The sequence below is a fragment of the Leptidea sinapis genome, chromosome 30 (assembly GCF_905404315.1).
Source record: "Leptidea sinapis chromosome 30, ilLepSina1.1, whole genome shotgun sequence".
Taxonomy (NCBI): domain Eukaryota; kingdom Metazoa; phylum Arthropoda; class Insecta; order Lepidoptera; family Pieridae; genus Leptidea; species Leptidea sinapis.
Window position 1 is genome coordinate 10,641,638 of NC_066294.1, and position 18,658 is coordinate 10,660,295.

Here is an 18,658-nt window from a genome sequence, read left to right on the forward strand (position 1 = left end):
AGCTGAAACCGTTTCAAATGTTGAAGTATTTTTTCAACTTTGTGAATTAAAAAAAAACTCTCATCCGCTGCTTATTCAAGTTTAAATTGTGTCTTCTACCGCATTTGTCACGGGAAGTGTTCCGAAGAGCTATTTCACCTGATTCCTGCTGCCGAATTCCACCTTCGCACGACACGCCATAAGTTAGGATATCATCCCCACCACCTGGATGTATCCTCCACAGTGCATTTTTCAAGGAGCTTCCTTCCACGTAATACAAAGTTGTAGAATGAACTTCCTTGTGCGGTGTTTCTGGACCACATGGGTACCTTCAAAACAAGCGTACACGTCCTTAAAGGTCGGCAACGCTCCTGTGATTCCTCTGGTGTTGCATGAGAATGTGGGCGGCGGTGATCACTTAACACCAGGTGATCCGTACGCTCGTTTGTCCTCCTTTTCCATAAAAAAAGCTGAAACCGTTTCAAATGTTGAAATTTTTTTTAAACTTTGTGAGTTTTAAAAAAACCTCTCATCCGCTGTTGATCTAAGTTTAAATTTATTACAGATAATTGCAGCGATGTGGCTCATACCTCATGCATTATGGATTACATATGAGAAATATGATGTGCTTTTAAAACAAAAGATACAAGCTAAAAAGGTTGCTAATGACCGGCTTACACTTTACGAAGCCCACCCGTGACGGAAAAATTAAAGGCTTATCTCAAATTATTCTTAATTGGAGGGTCTAACCTATAGATTGAATTTCAAAGGTTTTGATTGATGGTCTCAAATCACTAGCACTTTGCATTTAATGGGTCATATTATAATTTGAACACTCCTACCTACACTACATACATTATATTATCTAACCATGCATATTTGTTTTTTTTTTAACAAAATAAGGGACGAGACGAACAGGATGTTCAGCTAATGGTAATTGATACGCCATGCCCATTACATAGCAGTGCCGCTGAGGATTCTGAAAAACCCAAAAATTCTGAGCGGTACTACAATTGCGCTCGTCATCTTGAGACATAAGATGTTAAATCTTATTTGTCCAGTAATTTCACTAGCTACGGCACCCTTCAGACCGAATCATGTTATTAATTATTAATTACCAAACGCAGTAATGTTTAAACATTATCGCTTCACGGCAGAAATAGGTGCCGTTGTGGTACCCATTACTGATCGTGGCTGTATAAATTACAGATAAAAGTAGAAAAACTATATTATTATGTGTGAAAGGAATTGCCTTTCAAATTTGAATTTCTGTAAGCCAGCGTTATAATAATTTTATTCCCGAATACATTTCGGTCGCGACTAACTTAAGCTCAGGTTAACTTGCAGCTTGAGGTACAATAGAGCATTGTTTTCAAAAAGCCACGGTAACAATACCTCCAGTATACACGTTACATTCACTCTAAATCCTCTGAATGAGCGCTCTGTAAGTAGCAATACGAAAATTGAAATACTATGCGAACAAAACCTTTTTAATTACGTGAACAAAAACTTAAGTTTCAACAAGTATTGGATTTTAAGACAGCTGCAGAAACAAAACACTTAAATTATGTTTTAAGAGATTGCAACTTGATACTTTTAAAGTAATTATTGTAAATGGAAACATATTTTATTTTCTAATGTACTACTTCATTGTTCTTATCAATTTATGTTGTTTGTACATGGAGCGAAGCTTGGGAACTATTTTTACCAATATTGCGCGAGAAGTGAGTATTTTGGCATTAATGATTGGGAGAACAACATAGAAATTTCATTGAGGGTTTTTTATGACGATAAGAGACGCAACGATTAGGGCAGGGCATTCAGCTGATGGTAATTAATACAGCCTCCCCGGTAATGCAGTGCCGCTCTGGAATCTTGAAAAACCTAAAACTTCTGAGCGGTGCTACAATAATTGCGCTCGTCACCTTGAGACAGAAAAAGGCGCCGTTGTGGTACCCCATAATATAGCTGGCATCATGTGCAAAGAAGCCTCTCACTGGTAAATATGGCTCTAAGTCGCCTCTTAAGACACCCTTGGGCCTGGGACTTCCCTATTCCTTTTATATTAATTATTTATTCATCGGTCTAGGTTTGAACTGAAACTGTCGTAAGTACTATTAAAGTGTATTTATTATGTGATATTTAGTATGTTAGGTCTATGTAAATTGAATCTATTATAACGAATTATTGACAAAAAGACAGTGAATTAATAAAACTGTGCCTCAGCGCGTTAGAATAATTATGATGTTTACAGAATGATGCCCAGTATCAAGAAACGAAAAATAGAGTATATCTCATCATAATAGGTAAGGTAAAGGAAAACTGACGCGCTGGATAAATAAGGACATCCAGGAGTGGACTGGGATTATCTCTTTAGAACAATTACTGTTCCACCTCTCCGGTCATGGCTCTTACTAAAATAAGAAGTAATATCATGGTAAAGTGCGATTAACTCCTGAAAAGACAAAATTTCGTTTCATAACTTTTGGTAACAAATTTAATTTCTGTTATAATTAATCCCAGAAGTGAGGGTTGTCACTTTAAAAAATAATAAATTGATTATGCATATACTTCAAATCAATATAAGTAACTAAAAATAAAAAAATAAACCGCAAATATCTTATAAATTTATGTAACTTATTTGGCTTTACTACTCATGGTTTTATAAGTAGCAATTCCTGTCGATTTTGGACAGTGTCAATTATTGCTGGATGTTACCTCTGTAGCCATCGGATGTGGGCGGGAATGAGACAGTTAATTCTAATTATGGCGGTATTGTCCGCACAATTTTATTGCTATCTCATTGGCGCAGTCATTACTGCGTCCTTCGTAATTGTGCCCTATTGTAAGTCATTTCAACTTTGCAAGCCGTGTGAATCTGCGACAAGGGACACCCTAAATAAACCTCACCCTAAACTGAACTAGTTAAACCAACGTTAGTATGATTTGCCCAGTACTCTGCGAACAGTTGGGTCACTTGGCGTTGCGTAGAGACGTCGCTTCATGTGTGTTTTTTACCACATTTATCACGTATTCCGAAGAGCCGTTTGTCCTGATTCCACCTTCGCACGACATGCCACAAATTAGGATATCATACCCACCATCTAGATGTGTGGTGTTCCACCAAAGTGCTGTTTTCAAGGAGCTTTCTTCCACGTACTACAAAGCTGTCGAATGAGCTTCCTTGTGCGGTGTTTCCACGTTGATACGACATGTGCACCTTCATATAAAGCGCGTACACCTATCTAAAATGCCAGAAACGCTCCTGTGATTCCTCTGATGTTGTGCGGTGATCACTTAACTTCAGGTGACACATATTCTTGTTTATTAACTCTTCCATAAAAAAAACTATGGACACCAGGAATGCTTAAAAACAAACGAAAATAAATGTATAGAGAGAGCAATAGATTTGCTAAGGGCATAGAGCAATCGAGTACGGTTATAGTGTGTCTATTTTAAGTTGATGGCAGTCGAAGACAGCCACTGATGTACTCTTGAGCTTCACCGCAGCTTGTAGGACCGATTAGCGTCATGACAGCTAATTTATATACTCTAATGTTATATTCTCGCGGGGAGCAAGCTTTGCTGAAATAGACACCACATGAAAGGCATAGCTATAATTCGGTTCTGTTTTATTTTTTATGAAATATTGAGCAATGTTATGGCTATTAATTCAATTTATCAGTGATAGAGTTATATTTTGAGAGCAGTTATGTGTAATAGCATATTAAGACGTAGTTTTTATGTCATAATATGTTCCTATTAACAGTAAAGAAGGGGTTTTCGAAGTTATTTCTAGCGTTTAGAAACGTGTAGCAAATTTAACTGCAATATTAGTAAAGATAGTAATAATAATATTATAGTAAATTCCATGAAATTGAGATTCTACGCTTATTATATAATTATAAATCTTAAAGCATTCAAATGTATAAGGCTATGATATTCTCAAAAAGAGATAATTGAATTTTATTTAATTATTTATTTTATGGTGAGGACAAAAGAGCTTACGGATCACTTGAAGTAAAGTGATCACCGCCTCTCAAATTCTTCTGAGACCCAGAAGAATCACAGAAGGGTTGACTGCCTTTTAAAAAGGTAAAGGTTTGATGGTACCGATATAATATGGTTTATATTAACTTAACATTATACAAAAAGGCATTTATTTTCTCAAAATTGATTCCTTTAAAATTTCTTTCTGATGTCATTTCTAATATACTAGATACTACGACCACTTCGAAAACAAATGGCGCTCTGAGAGAGAATAAGCGAATATATATGTAACTTTCTCCAATCATAAAACAGAGAGACACATTCACATTAATAATATTAATATACAATAGCTTTGAATGATATCGTCAATGTTTATAAGCTGAGAATCTGTTCATTGTTGACACCTCATTGCACTTTCCGTGACATTAGGTAAAGCCATAAAAGTTATCAACTTCTGTGATAATGTTCAAGTTGCAATCAAGTAACGGATTTTCTTTTGTATTGTGTATTGAATATTTATTTTAGTAGTATCTGTAACAAATTATTAATGTTTTTGTCATCGAAGCAAAAAAAGTATTTTACAATTTTTGTGACTGATTGTCTGTGCGTTTGTGTTAGTGTAGTGATGAACCGCTTTTTACTGATTACTTGTTACAAGTTTCCCGTAATATTTAGTATTTTTTCCATTTCAATCGGTTCAAAAACTAAAACGTCAAATTTATTGAAAAAAAAATTGTACGCGCTTTTAGCTTGTATTATAAATACTATAAAATATTATTTTTTTAAATGCAAATGAAACAGTAGGCTTCCACATCTTGTTGTATAGAGTCATCATTAATTTGTCTACATTATTAAGGATGTAACAGGAAAGGTAAACATGCAAATAAGTAAGACACATACTTGTCCATTCACAGTCATAAAACATTTTTAAGAAATCTATATTAAAAAACTTAATTAAGACATTTGTTTCACAATAACATAAGGCTTTCAGTATCAATAATGTTCCCTAGTAATAATAGTAATATTCCCTAACAAGTAGTTAAAATACAATATGAACTCGACATTTCAACTCTTTAATGGGCTTGTTAAGTTGTTAAATAGTTCAAATGCCACGGAAATCCACGCTCACACATAAAAGCAATGTAATAAAAGGGTTGTCACAGCGTCAACTGGGAATTATACTTTCAGCGACTTTATTACAATCTTTTTTCATTACAAATGAGTTTTACGACAATCGTTCCCTTATTTTTAATTATTACAACTACTTAAACTGTTACTTTAAGACAATTCAAGCCTGAAAGATCACTTAGACGCTTTTATAGATACATAAATTTCCAAAAATCGCTTCTCTGTCTCCGCGTACGCTATTCACTAAAAGCAAAGAGCACTGTCGTAAATTATACGCAGAATGAATGCACTAAAATAGCGTAACACCCCAACGCATGGGAACCACGACCCAATACGACCCTTATATTAAATCCCAAAAAATCTTTCACAGCAGTCTCAAAATCATATCACAATTTTACGGAACAATTTGAGACGCCCATTCAATAAACAATTTATAACGCTGAAGAAATTAGACAAATAATAAATTAGTACGTCAGGGAATGAAAAGCAACTAAAATTAGAAAGATGAACAATGGAGAGGGGAGGTGAATCCGGAAGCATCACAGATTTTTCCTCCATCAAAACAACAATAGCCTTCTTTCAATCTCACCTAGACAAAGTCTTTTGTTTAATTAATTATGCAACGGATAGAGTAATTAAGCTTGAAAACAATACCATTATAACACAGGCTTAAATATTATCTTTAGAATTAAAATATGTCTATCGAGTAATATATCACTAGCATAAGATACACATGGTCGTTTCAGTTATTTAAGATGTTTATTCAGATTATATTGCAACATTAGATTCAGAATAATATCTGGTCAATAAAAACACATCGAATGAAGTTAATTAGATTGTATTAGCCTTGGGTATACTATACAAAATAACCTAGTACTTCGTGCATGTTGCCATCACTGATCTTAGAATGGAAATTCTTTATTTTATTTACGGTGTGCGTGGATTGATGCATCTTCTGTATTGTACTATATGTAGTACTATTATTTATGTACTCAATTATTCTTGTGTTTTTACTTATTAATATACATTTTTTTTACTTACTCGTGTAAGGTATTTAGTATTTGACATTTGTGTATTTTTGTTGCATCACTTTGCATATACTGTAATTGAAATGATTGCTCGTTCTTCTATAAGGAGAATTTGCCCTCCGAAAGTATGTTCCGCTGTATAAAAAAATTACATATTAACATACCTCAAGTGCAATGTAATTTACCTATGAAATAAAATATTTTTGAATTGATTTGATTTGAATAGAGAATCTAAGCAATGCTATTTTACAAGATTCAAATCAGTTCCCAAGCAATTTTAAGCGTGTATATGTTAACAATCGTATGAGATTTCAATTATTATGTGTATAAAGAAGCTAACTGGTATTTTTGCAATTATTAATAGGCTAAGAATTAAGACGTTCATCAGAAAGCTCCTTGAAAACCGCACTGTGTAGGGATGCCAAACATCCAGATGGTGGTTTATTTATTATTAGGATAATAATATGTGGGTGTCGTGCGAAGGTCAAACAACTCAATTATTAATACCTGCCAAATAAAATTAATTAAAACGCATGCTGTGCGATCATTCATGATCTGTGTCGTTTTCTCACACTCGCCGCTAATCAGGCGTTCAACACAAACATTCAGTTTCATGGACCAGTCACAATCAATCAGAAATATTTAGCTGATAATGTATCGTCAACAGTCCAATATAATTGTTGATGGATCACTGCCGACTGGCGAATTCCACAACTGGAATATCACATTTCGTTCTTATTTCATTCGCCTTGCATGCATCGTATCGGATTTATTATATCCATCTTAACGTTTCAGCCCCTCTTCGGAAATGATACGAAGAATGACGGATACAAAGGGCGGTAATAGGGGAAAATTGAAGTTCATTCGATTTTGATAGACTTGATGATGGATTTAGCTAGCGTGCCTTTTTAATATTTTTATATCATTACCAGAAGCATAGGGAAGTTCAAAGTATCCATTTGTTTGACTTACACTTTAGATAATAAGAATGTGGGCTTAAAAATGTTATTGTAACAGTCGAGATCGTAGCGAGATGGGTGTTCTAAAGCCATAAAAAGTTATTATATTTTTTTAAGTAACCTCTTATCTTGGGTATACAACTACTGAAGGTGCAGTTTGATATATTTGTCTTAACTAGATAAGAATGTAGAGTTTACGTTACGAAGCTCAAGACGTATTGGAATTAATTTAAAACTGATTAACTTATGGATATGTTAATTTGTATCAATTTGTCTTTTAAGTGTCCGATAATGGATAGACAGTGTTATTTAATATATACCAGAGCGGTGACTATTAATGTATTTGAAAGCAATAACCCACATCACCAATTACCTGCAAGATAAAACTTAATTTATGATCACCAACTGTGGGATGGCATATAGTATTAAAATTCATTGTATTCTTATCCTTAAAATGGAAGATTTAGTGAGGTCACAAGATATCTTTGTTTTATCTGTAACAGGAATAGGCTTTTAAAGGGCGGCTGATAGCGCGGAAAAGGGATGTAATTCCATGACCTTCCCGTATTGGAAATATCTTCAAATGCCATTTAGTTTATCGAATTGATCTTTTATTTAATCTGTTTAGTTTCAATTGTAAATCCTTGAAGAGAACGAATACTGGTATGCTCTAGATATATTAAAAGATTGCCGTGCCACTTCATTCCACGTCATAGGTATATTTAACAAGATAAAGTTACTTTCTTTTATGACTGTAAGGGATAAGATGAGCAGGATGTTCAGCTGATGGTAATTGATACGCCCTGACTATTACAATACAGCGCCGATTTTTGAGAAACCCAAAAATTCTGAGCGACACTACAATTGCGCTCGTCACCTTGAGACATAAGATGTTAAGTCTCATTTCACTAGGTAATTTCCTAATATGCAAATATTGGGGTTGAGCAGGTTATCAACTGTAAAGTAAATCCGGTAGATGAAGCCACAGCCTGAGAGTTGAACAAAGCATACAATATTTTATGACGATACGTCACTCGAACGGTTAGCTCAGTTGGTTAGAGCACTGGCACGGAACGCCAGAGGTCGTGGGTTTGAGTCCCGCACCGTTCATAAAATTTTGTTTATCAATTTTATTTGTGTTTCAACAGAACTAATTAAATAGTTAATAGTAAAGAGAGATTAAAAAAAACATATAAACAACTTGACATTAAGCGACATCGTAACGCACCATAAAACCTCCTACGGCGTAGTGTGTCGTGATACAATCGCGATACTATGGCATTGCGCTTTAAACATGAATGTCTCTTAAGTTTGTCTGTCTAATCTGTAATAAATTCAATTAAAACTGAATAATAGAAATAGTTGAGTAATTTATTATTTCTTGCCCTCAACAAAGCTGTTATCAAAGAACAATCTAGAAGGAACAATGATTTACGTTCAAACATTTTCATGTACGTAGGTTGTAAAGCTCTACGTTTCATGCACTTTATAAATATGTAAAACCGTCGGAGTTTCAGGGTTTTTCGCAACTAAGTTATGCTCCTAGTGTATGTAAAATATGCGCATGTTTGTTATTGTGTGTTAAGCTCGGAGACTGGAGACATCCGGTGGTAGGTTGACCTTAGTGACACCGCGTCACCCACGGGATCTTATGTTCAGTAATAGTTATTTATGCAACTGTTGTGTAATAAGGGGTTTTAAAACACGAACGTGGGTTTATCATGATTATAGTATCACATGAGTGTTTTAATACCTAATTATCAACAGATCCATACAAAACTTTCTCTACACCCATAATATTAATCTCTATTTTAATATTATAAAGCTGCAGTGTTTGTTTGTTTGAACGCGCTAATCTCTGGTACTATTGGTCCGATTTGAATGATTTTTTCAGTGTTGGGTAGTCCATTTATCAAGGAAGGCTATAGGCTATGTTTTTTTTCAAAATTAGGGATCCGTAATAAAATTGCTATTTTGTAACACAAGGAGTAAAATCGAAAACATATTTTTGCGTGCGCTGCTAAAACTATTGACAATAGAACAAAATGATGTACAGGCTATAATATAGGCAATATTTTATTACTTATAAAACTATCGCGTGAATTATACTTTATATGGCAAAACAACGTTTGCCGGGTCAGCTAGTATGAAATAAAAGATTCTAAAACAGTTAGCTTACTGCTAACATTAAAGCAGCCAGTCCTAGTAGTCACCTAATGTTATCCATGAAAACGGATGTAATAATGTTGTACTGAATTTAATTACAACACTCGTTTGGATGATGTAATGGAGCGACATCTCCAGTCATTTTACTAATATGCAAATATTGGGGTTGAGCAGGTTATCAAGTGTAAAGTTCATCTTGTAGATGAAGCCACAACCTGGGAGTTGAAAAAAGCATACAAGATTTCGATACTCGAATGGTTAGCTCAGTTGGTTAAAGCACCGGCACGGAACGCCGGAGGTCGTGGGTTGGATTCCCGCATCGTTCATAAAGTTTTGTTTTTCAAATTTTATTTGTGTATTAATCCTTGAAGTGAGGGTTATCACTTTAAAAACATAACAAATAAGTTAACTGTTTTAGAATCTTTAATAGAGGATTTAAGGCATGGGTGTAGATTAACGTACTTATACAAAGTGTATTCGATTATTTTGTAACTATTACAGCCACCAAAAAACTTTTCCCAAGCGCGTTACCCAATCAGTGAAATGCCATCAATGACTTTTTAAAAATCAAACGAGAAGTATCCATAATTTTGATTTTAAACACTCCTATAGATTTTTTTTAAATGAAAATAAGGGACGAGACGAGCGGGACGTACAGCTGATGGTAATGAATACGCCCTGCCTATTACAATGCAGTGCCGCTCATGATTCTTGAAAAACCCCAAGAATTCTGAGCGGCACTACAACTGCGCTCGCCACCTTGAGACATAAGATGTTAGGTCTCATTTGCCCAGTAATTTCACTAGGTCCGGCGCCCTTCAGACCGAAACACAGTAATGCTAACACATTACTGCTTCACGGCAGAAATAGGCGCCGTTATGGTACCCATAATCTAGCCGGCATCCTGCGCAAAGGAGCCTCCCACTGGTAAATTGGTGGAGAGGTTTAAACTTCCTTATTTTAGAAGGTTATTTTTTGATATCTGTATAGTTTTTTTCAAGAAATCTGAGCGGCACTGTATTGTAATGGTCAGGGCGTATTAGTTAATATCAGCTGAACGTCCTGCTCGTTTCGTCCCTTACTGTCATAAATAAAAAAAACGAAAATGCATGTGGTACGACATATTGACGTCGAAAATTAACATGTAAAATTTACTATCAGCTATTTCAAGTATCAAATATCAGTATTTCGAGAATTAATGTTTCCATTTGTAAGTAATGTCGCTTCCGGCTTTTAGTTAGAAAGGAGAGCGCAAACGTACGGTTTTAAGAATGAGAATTTATTTAAATTTAAATTATACATTGGAAAAGTTTATGACCAAGAGCTCTTAACTCGTATAAATTTACTACTTTGACAAGTGAATTTGACAAAGTTTTTCCAATGGCAGGCTCCTATGTACAGGATGCCGATTACGTGATGGGTACCACAACGGTGACTATTTCTGCGGTGAAGCAGTGATGTGTAAGCATTACTGTGTTTCCGTCTGAAGGGCGCCGTAGCTAGTGAAATTACTGGGCAAATGAGACTAAACATCCTATGTCTCAAGGTGACGAGCGCAAGGTTTCGCTCAGAATTTTTGGATATTTCAAGAATCATGAGCGGCACTGCATTGTAATGGACAGGGCGCATCAAATACCATCAGCTGAACGTCCTGCTCGTCTCGTCAGAAAAAAGTAAGAGAGCACTATATTATATAGAGAGTGAGATTGATAAATTATACGTTTAGATAGAGCCTTTTGCTGCTATACAATCGATGAAAGCAGGCCAGGCTTATTACTTTAGTGTGCGTGACAAGCTACGTCTTACACTCGAAATTTGTATGTCACTTTGTGTTTGTGTCAGAAATAGGCGCCGTTATGGTAAATTACAAATTTTATTACAGAAATAAAGTTGCGATTTTGGCAAATTTACTGGATTAGTAAGTAGCCTTCAAGCCTATTTGCAGGGAATACTTCAATGATATTAAATATTGATTAGTTATCGTAACAGATAGACACGATAATTCATTATCCGTTCAAGGAATTTCTCCTGAGACAAAATAATAAAGATGAATCAAAGAAAATTCTGCAGACTTTTATTTCAAGATGCTCCTTTAAGAAGGTGCAGATATTTTTGCTAATTCATCTTTCGCTCCCCGATGATAAGAGGTTCGTGCCGTACGGAAGTCGTTCCTTCTCAAACTCTTGAAAGCTTTGCAAAATGTCTACAGAAAACGACTTTTCGATCATAAGTACGTTTTGACATCCCTGCCATGGTTATTTAACAATGGCAGCACTTCACCCAAAGTCGAGTCCGATATTTTTAACGAGTTTTGTTGTTTGTAACAAAATACTGACCGATGGGTTTTCAAAATATTGTTTTTAATTGCAATTTACACAATAGAAACATATTAAAACAATTAAAACACTTATTAAAATAATAACATAAATAATTAATTCAAAAATGTTTGCAGATCTCCATTTGTAGATAAAAATAAGTTTATTAGAGTTGATGTTCAAATCGATTCTTCAGAACATTCGTATGATTACGTTACGATTATTTTTATTTTTGGAGTAGCCACTGTAGGTTTGTAACTCCATACATAGTTATAGGTGAGATGTGCTTGAGTGGCACGCGAGACGTGAGGAGGCGATAGGCGAGAGCGGGGCCGCGGCGGGAGGACACCGATTCCAAAAGTAACAATAATCGTAACTAGAATTAGATTAATTAATTATATTTTATAAAGATACGCAATTATTTTTATACTTTTTAGTACACATTATTTCTATTGTTTTGGAATAGTGTTATTGAAGTCGGTTGTTTTATATTTATTTTTATTTTAGATCAAAACAATTTTAATGGATTGTCGAAATAAAGATAAGTGGCATACCATGCAATGTCATCTCACCCAATTTAATTCTCTATATTGTGTTAAGTTTTCATACGATTTTTTCTTAAGGCTGGGGACCGAGCCAACGTCGTTGAGGAATTGTGCGATGCTAGATTACCTCTCTCGCACAAGATCGCCATAGTTTTAATTCAGAATTAAAAATGACAAAAGTATGTGATTTTAAATAGTATTGGTTAACAGTTCGTAATTTTTTCATACAGTTTTTATCTAGATTGAATGATTAGCATTTCTCCAACTGTACGAGTGAGGAGTACCTACTTTGGTGATTTTTTCTCGCAATGTTTAATAAAGATAGAAATGTGATGTGTAATTTTGAGTAATTATTTAATAACAATAATATCATCTAATAAAAAAAACAAAAGAAGCAATATGTGCAATATGCAATAAGATATATTAGCACATAGTATTGTGTTTCGTTGTTGTTTACCAGTAGATTGTAGAATTATTATTGGACATCAACGCGTCTTCAAATTACACGTTTCGTCTTCAGTTTTAGAATACTTAAGCTACTCAAATTGAAAATAAGTATAACAATTAATTTGTTGGTTAATCGGATAACATTTAAACTATGTTAATAAAGCAATACGTTAAAAAACCGAATTAAAACAAACCAGATGCTAAATAGGTTATAATATACTAGCTGACCTGTCAAACGTTGTTTTGAAATATAAATGATATATAAGCTTCAACGAATCTATTACAAAAGATTTCATTGAATAGTTTAGGAGTTATTAGGGAACATACAAACATACATTCTCTTTTATATAATATATAGATAGATAGATTACCGAAAAAGCATTATGAACTTTAAGCGGGTATTGAATTACACTTGTTAACATTTATAAATGTAAATTACCTTTAAACAACCTACGACAACAAAAACAAATGTAAGATGCTAACAGGCTTGTCTTGTTCGTAAAACAAATACTGATAGTCCAGACAGGTCTTATCAACTTTGTATTCTTTATGCACTTGACTATCAGGTTAGAAATGTTTGTTAGATAACGCTGGATTCATAAACCGTCTATTAAGTGACATTTAGTTAGATATGTCTCGTACTAGCTGTTGCCCGCGACTTCGTCCGCGTAGATTAAGGTTTTTTGAAAATAATAAGCAACTTTAATTGAAGATTATCTCATATCCTATTCCAGGTCCGGTTCCCGTTATCGCTCCCGTTCCCAACATTATTTTTATGAAAATATGGGACGAGACGAGCAGTATGTTCAGCTGATGGTAACTGATACGCCCTGCCGGTATCCTGTGCAAAGGAGCCTCCCGCCGGTTTACAAACTGGTACAACATATTTATACATGAATCTTATTTCGAGGAAGATTGCTATGGCAAACCTACTAATTATAGCTCATCGGCGTGAATGGTTTTGAAACCATAGATTTTCCGGGATATAATGTAGCCTATGTCCTTTCCCAAGCTATCCAAGTCTATCTTTATACCATTAAATGTCACCAAAATCGGTTCATTAGCTCCGGCGTAAAAGCTTAACAAACAAACTTACATTCACAATTATAATAATAGTAGTGATGACACGAAGCGGGTCTTGTTTGAAAGAATTAATTGTACTCATTTAGAATTAATTTAGTATTGTGACAGATATTGTATGGTCGTTTGCGAATTGAAGAAATATTTACAAAGAAACAGGTATTTAAAGACAGTTTGAACTGGAAAGTAATAAGTATCACTAATAGCTTTGTCTACCTTAAACTGCTTTTCTTTTTTTATTGAAGGGAAACAAAATACCACCTGATGGTAAGTGATCCACGCAGCCCATACTCTCTTGTAACACCAGAGGAATCACAGGAGCGTTGCAGACCTTATAAAGCGTCAAATAAACGTACCTACATAACAACTAATAAACAACCTATAGAACATAGAATCTGTTTGGTTTAAATTGTATTTTTTTAACGTATTGGCTTATAAACATAGTTTAAATGTTATTCATTAACAATTTGTAACAAATTAACTGTGATACTTATTTTCAATTTGAGAAGCTTAAGTATTCTAAAACTGAAGTCGAAACTTGTACTTTGAAGACGCGTTGATGTCCTATAATAATTCTAAATAAACGTATAATATTATGAATGAAAACCGAAAACACATTGGTACGTGACATGCGAGGATCGAACCGGGGGTTCCGTGGTGAGAGTTAACGATTCATACTATTGACCTCCTCGGTAGCGCCCCTCTTTTTATATTTTTTTTTTATAGAATACTTAGCGGTTTCCGTATAAGAGATAGACGTCTTGTGAGCTTTTTTTTGAATGGACTAAAACTACAGTTCAGAAGTAATTTTTCTTCCAACTTATTAACGTAAACTATAAACCATATTAAAGGCTTGCTGAATGTGTTATAAAATTTTATATAGTCTCTGCTATTCTCCATGAGACATGTCATATATAAAAAAAATCTAATCCGTCTATTGAACCAGAGATTGGCTCGTTCGAATTATTGAAAAAGAGAGGAATATCTACTCTTTTGTCTTAAAATATTAGTAATATTAAAAATATTTTTAATTAAAGATTAAAATGGTTTTAATAATTATTGTTATATCCTGATGTTTCACTAATTATAATACAGTTATTAAAATAGCGAAAGGTCAGTCACCTGTATAATGTGAATTCTAGTAATAACATAAATTTCTTTATTATATTCAATAGTTAAAAATATCTATCATTTATATATTGGTTCTATACTAAAATACTTAGTTATCATATCTTCGGTTCAAGTAATTTTACGCACACTATGTTATTATTTTTATATTTGGCGAGCTTACATCAACATTTACAAATCAATCAAGTAAATAGAAAGAATATAGAAACAAATTTGATTAATCTAACTATAACTAGAGATTTAGAATAGAAACACTTATACATACACAGATATATATTTACATAATTACACTAAACTTCTCTAAAGATTTTGTAAAATCCTTTGTGAACGCTCTTTTTATACTACTACAAATATTATGTCACTAAACTTACTTACATCACAAAAATCCTCGTGCTTCCATGAAAAACTGTAACACAAGTCTAATTCACTATCACGATACAAGTCCCGCGCTCTTTAACGATAGACGTAACGTCCTAACTCTACTGACGTTCAGTGGCTACTGGTCGGAAGTCTGTCAGCTGCCTACCGCCCTACGCAACCCAGACAGGGCCCAAGAGAGAGGGGTAGTGGAGTGCAACACATAATCATCCCTTGTCAACATTTTCCGACTAGGCTTTAAGCGAAGTGCTTAAGTTAGTAGTTTTTATTTGGATTCGTATTTTCTGAAACAATTTTCAAAGTCACCGTGAAATAAACTTAATTTAAATAGGCTTAAACTAAGCGGTTTTGAATCTTCATACTGAATTCAAATTCAAATATTTTTATTCAAAATAGGATGTGGCATCACTTATTGAAAGTCAAAAGTACCACTCATTCCAAAATTAATGCCTCAGATCTGAGAAGAACGGGCGCAAAAAGCCCAGCGGGTTTTTTTTCATCGTTAAAATATGTTTACAAAGTAATATTGTACTATTAAACTTATTATTTAATAGCCTGAGGGCGGTCACTCCATTCCCAATCTGTGGTATCATTAAGAAAGTAATTTATGTTTTAGTAACCTTTACCACACAAAGCATTTTTTAACAATTCTTTTGAATAACTTTTGTTTTGAACATTTTCTTGGATCTTTTTGTAAAAGCATATACATCACCCCACAAAACTTACTAATTCGACTTAGCCGAGTAGTAGGCATTATAAGTTTATGTCTGTTCCTGGTGTTTATATATGTCTATCATAGTTTCGGAAAAAGTAGAGTTCGTAAGAAGATCATACAAGAAACTCAAAGGCAACTCTTTTAAAATATATTCATTTGGCTGTTAATATACATAGCAAATTAGTTTGTAATAAAAATAAAACATTTTAAATATAAAATATTTTATTTAAAAAAAACTGTATAAGTATTTTTCAAAAATTTGTCTTCAATAAATTCGACACGTGTTTTGCCGCTACACGAGGCATCCTCAAGAGATGTTGACTGACTAATTTCCGCAAAACAGCGCCTATTTCATTTTTTTTTAATAACTATTAATTATTATATATTTAATGCATCGTCTGTGCTAGGATGCTTCGTGAACATGATGGTCGTGATTACTGTCATAATTAGTAATCGCATCCAACAAATACTTATCTTAGGAGCTTTGTATACATTATTTAAATCAGTTAATGCAGTACTTAAAACAACTTATTACTAATATTTTAATAGAACTTTCGAAAAATTTCTGTAATTGGTGTTCTGTACCCATAAGGACTGCGCAACCAATTACCTAAGCATATTCATTTTCTAGAAAAATGAGGTCGAATCTTATGGTAGTAACTAGATATACTAGGTGATTACTTAATTCTAGGTAGACACTTGTCTTCATCCATTAAAAAATCTGTCACACATCGTACGTGATATAACATTATAAAGATTTCTTGTTCGATGGTAAGGAACTCTTCGTATCCGAAACGCACTTGACAAGTGGTTTGTCTTAAAGATACTTGGATCCGTCCGAGTGCTCTTACCACTGAGCCAACCGTTCGAATGACGTATGATTCGTAAATATTGGTATGTCTTTTTCAACTCTCTGGCTGTGGCGTAGGTTTGAGTCCCGTTTCGCTCATAAATTTTGGTTACAAACTTAATTTAATTAATCCCAGATATGAGGGATACTTTCAAAATAACAAAATGCTTAAATTTATTTACCTATTGTCTAACACTTCATAACAGCCTTTAGGTAATCCAATTTAAAATATCCATGATCATTACTGCTAGTCCCCCTAAGTTTCTCAAAATCATTTGCATAAGAGTTTTACCTCCACGCGAGGCATTTTCAGGAGCTGTTGACACGCAAAATGTACGGAAATTTCACAAGAGTTAAAGATTTTCTTAAACTTAGTGCATCTAACACTAACGATCATTATTTAGAGTATCTCAAATAGAAACGAATTTCTCACGTAATCAAACTTATCCGTAGATAGTACGAATCTTTAACTATTAATTATATAATATCATTTGTAATTCTCATAGCAAAACAAATTTTGTTTTTAAATTTTATTTGTGTAATAAATTTAATCCTAGAAGTGGGGGTTATCGCTTTAAAACATAGGAAATTGTTTAGATTTGCAAGAGCGACATCTCAAGTCAATATCCTAATATTATGCAAATATTGGTGTAAACGATACGTCACTCGAACGGTTGGCTCAGTTGGTAAGAGCGCTCGCACGGAACGCGATAGGTCGCGGGTTCGAGTCGCGCATCGGTTTCAAAATTTTGTTTTTAAATTTTATTTGTGTTATAAATTGAATCCCAGAATTGAGGGTTATCACTTTAAAAACATAAAAAATACTGAATAATTCACAAAAAGTATATTAAATTTGTATTCATGTATCATCTATACATATTCATGTATGTTAAATTTAATATGAACGCAGCTTACACGTTCATGAAACTAAAACCAATTTCGGATCACTAAAATATTTAGCGACAGGAGCTATTTGATAAAGCAGGATTTATACGATGTTTATGTGACAATATATTCGGATTTATTCCGCGATACTCAGCAAGGACACACGGATACAGCCATAAAATCTGTCTATTAATAAAATGTCTGCAATTCTGGTGCAATGTTGAGAGTAATGTGTATCGATCTAGGCTAAATTTAGTAGGACTAGAGAATGGCATGCGCAGACTGTTGAATTAATGTTACATAGAATACCACTATCATACCGCATTGTTCATCTATTTCGGTATCATTGTTTTAAACCGACTTCAAAAGGAGGAGGTTCTCAATTGGATTGGTGTTTTGTATGTACATCGATTACGCTGAGATTTATGAAAATAAGGACGAAACGAGCGGATGTTCAGCTGATGGTAGTTGATACCTAAATCAATGCAGTGCCGTTTAGGATTCTTGAAAAACCCAAAAAAATTAGAACGCCACTACACTGTTGCGCTCGTCACCTTGAGACATAAGATGTTAAGCCTCATTTGCCCAGTAAGTTCACTAGCTACCGCGCCCTTTCTTACCGAAACACATAATGCTTACACATTACTGCTTCACGGCAGAAAAAGGCGCTGTTGTGGTACCAATAATCTAGCCGGCATCATGTGCAAAGGAGCCTTCCACTGGCACTCCCATTTGGTCCCATAGAAATTTAATGTTTTATGAAATTTTTTATTAACATTTTACTTTACGTGGACGATACAATTTTAGTTTGCGTACGGATTTAAGGCACCGATTTAAAACATATCAATATGTAGTACATATAAATAATAGTATTTTATTATAATAAAAGGTATTAGGTTTGCATAAGAAGTGTATTAAATGAAATCCTCATCAAGTTATTTTAATCTTTTTTGTTTTTGAAGGCGCATTTTTAAAAAGTAGTATTTTAACTATTTAATTTAAATGTACCTACCTACTCATGCTTATAAATAAGTAAAAAAGTTTTTTTTTATATGTTTTTCTTTA

General features: G+C 33.9%; 1 protein-coding gene across 3 annotated transcripts in view; it reads right to left on the minus strand.

The window, feature by feature from the left end:
• Positions 1-18,658, minus strand: part of LOC126973795 (roundabout homolog 2-like) — a 97,637-nt gene that overhangs the window by 50,318 nt on the left and 28,661 nt on the right. Inside the window, exon 1 of one of the 3 annotated variants that reach the window (XM_050821116.1) lies at positions 15,141-15,258. The exons of 1 other annotated variant lie outside the window; for it this stretch is intronic. The gene's annotated coding sequence lies outside the window, so the exon portion shown is untranslated. Of the gene's footprint in view, positions 1-15,136; positions 15,259-18,658 lie in introns of those variants that run through there. One more of the 3 variants, XM_050821117.1, reaches the window with a different exon arrangement.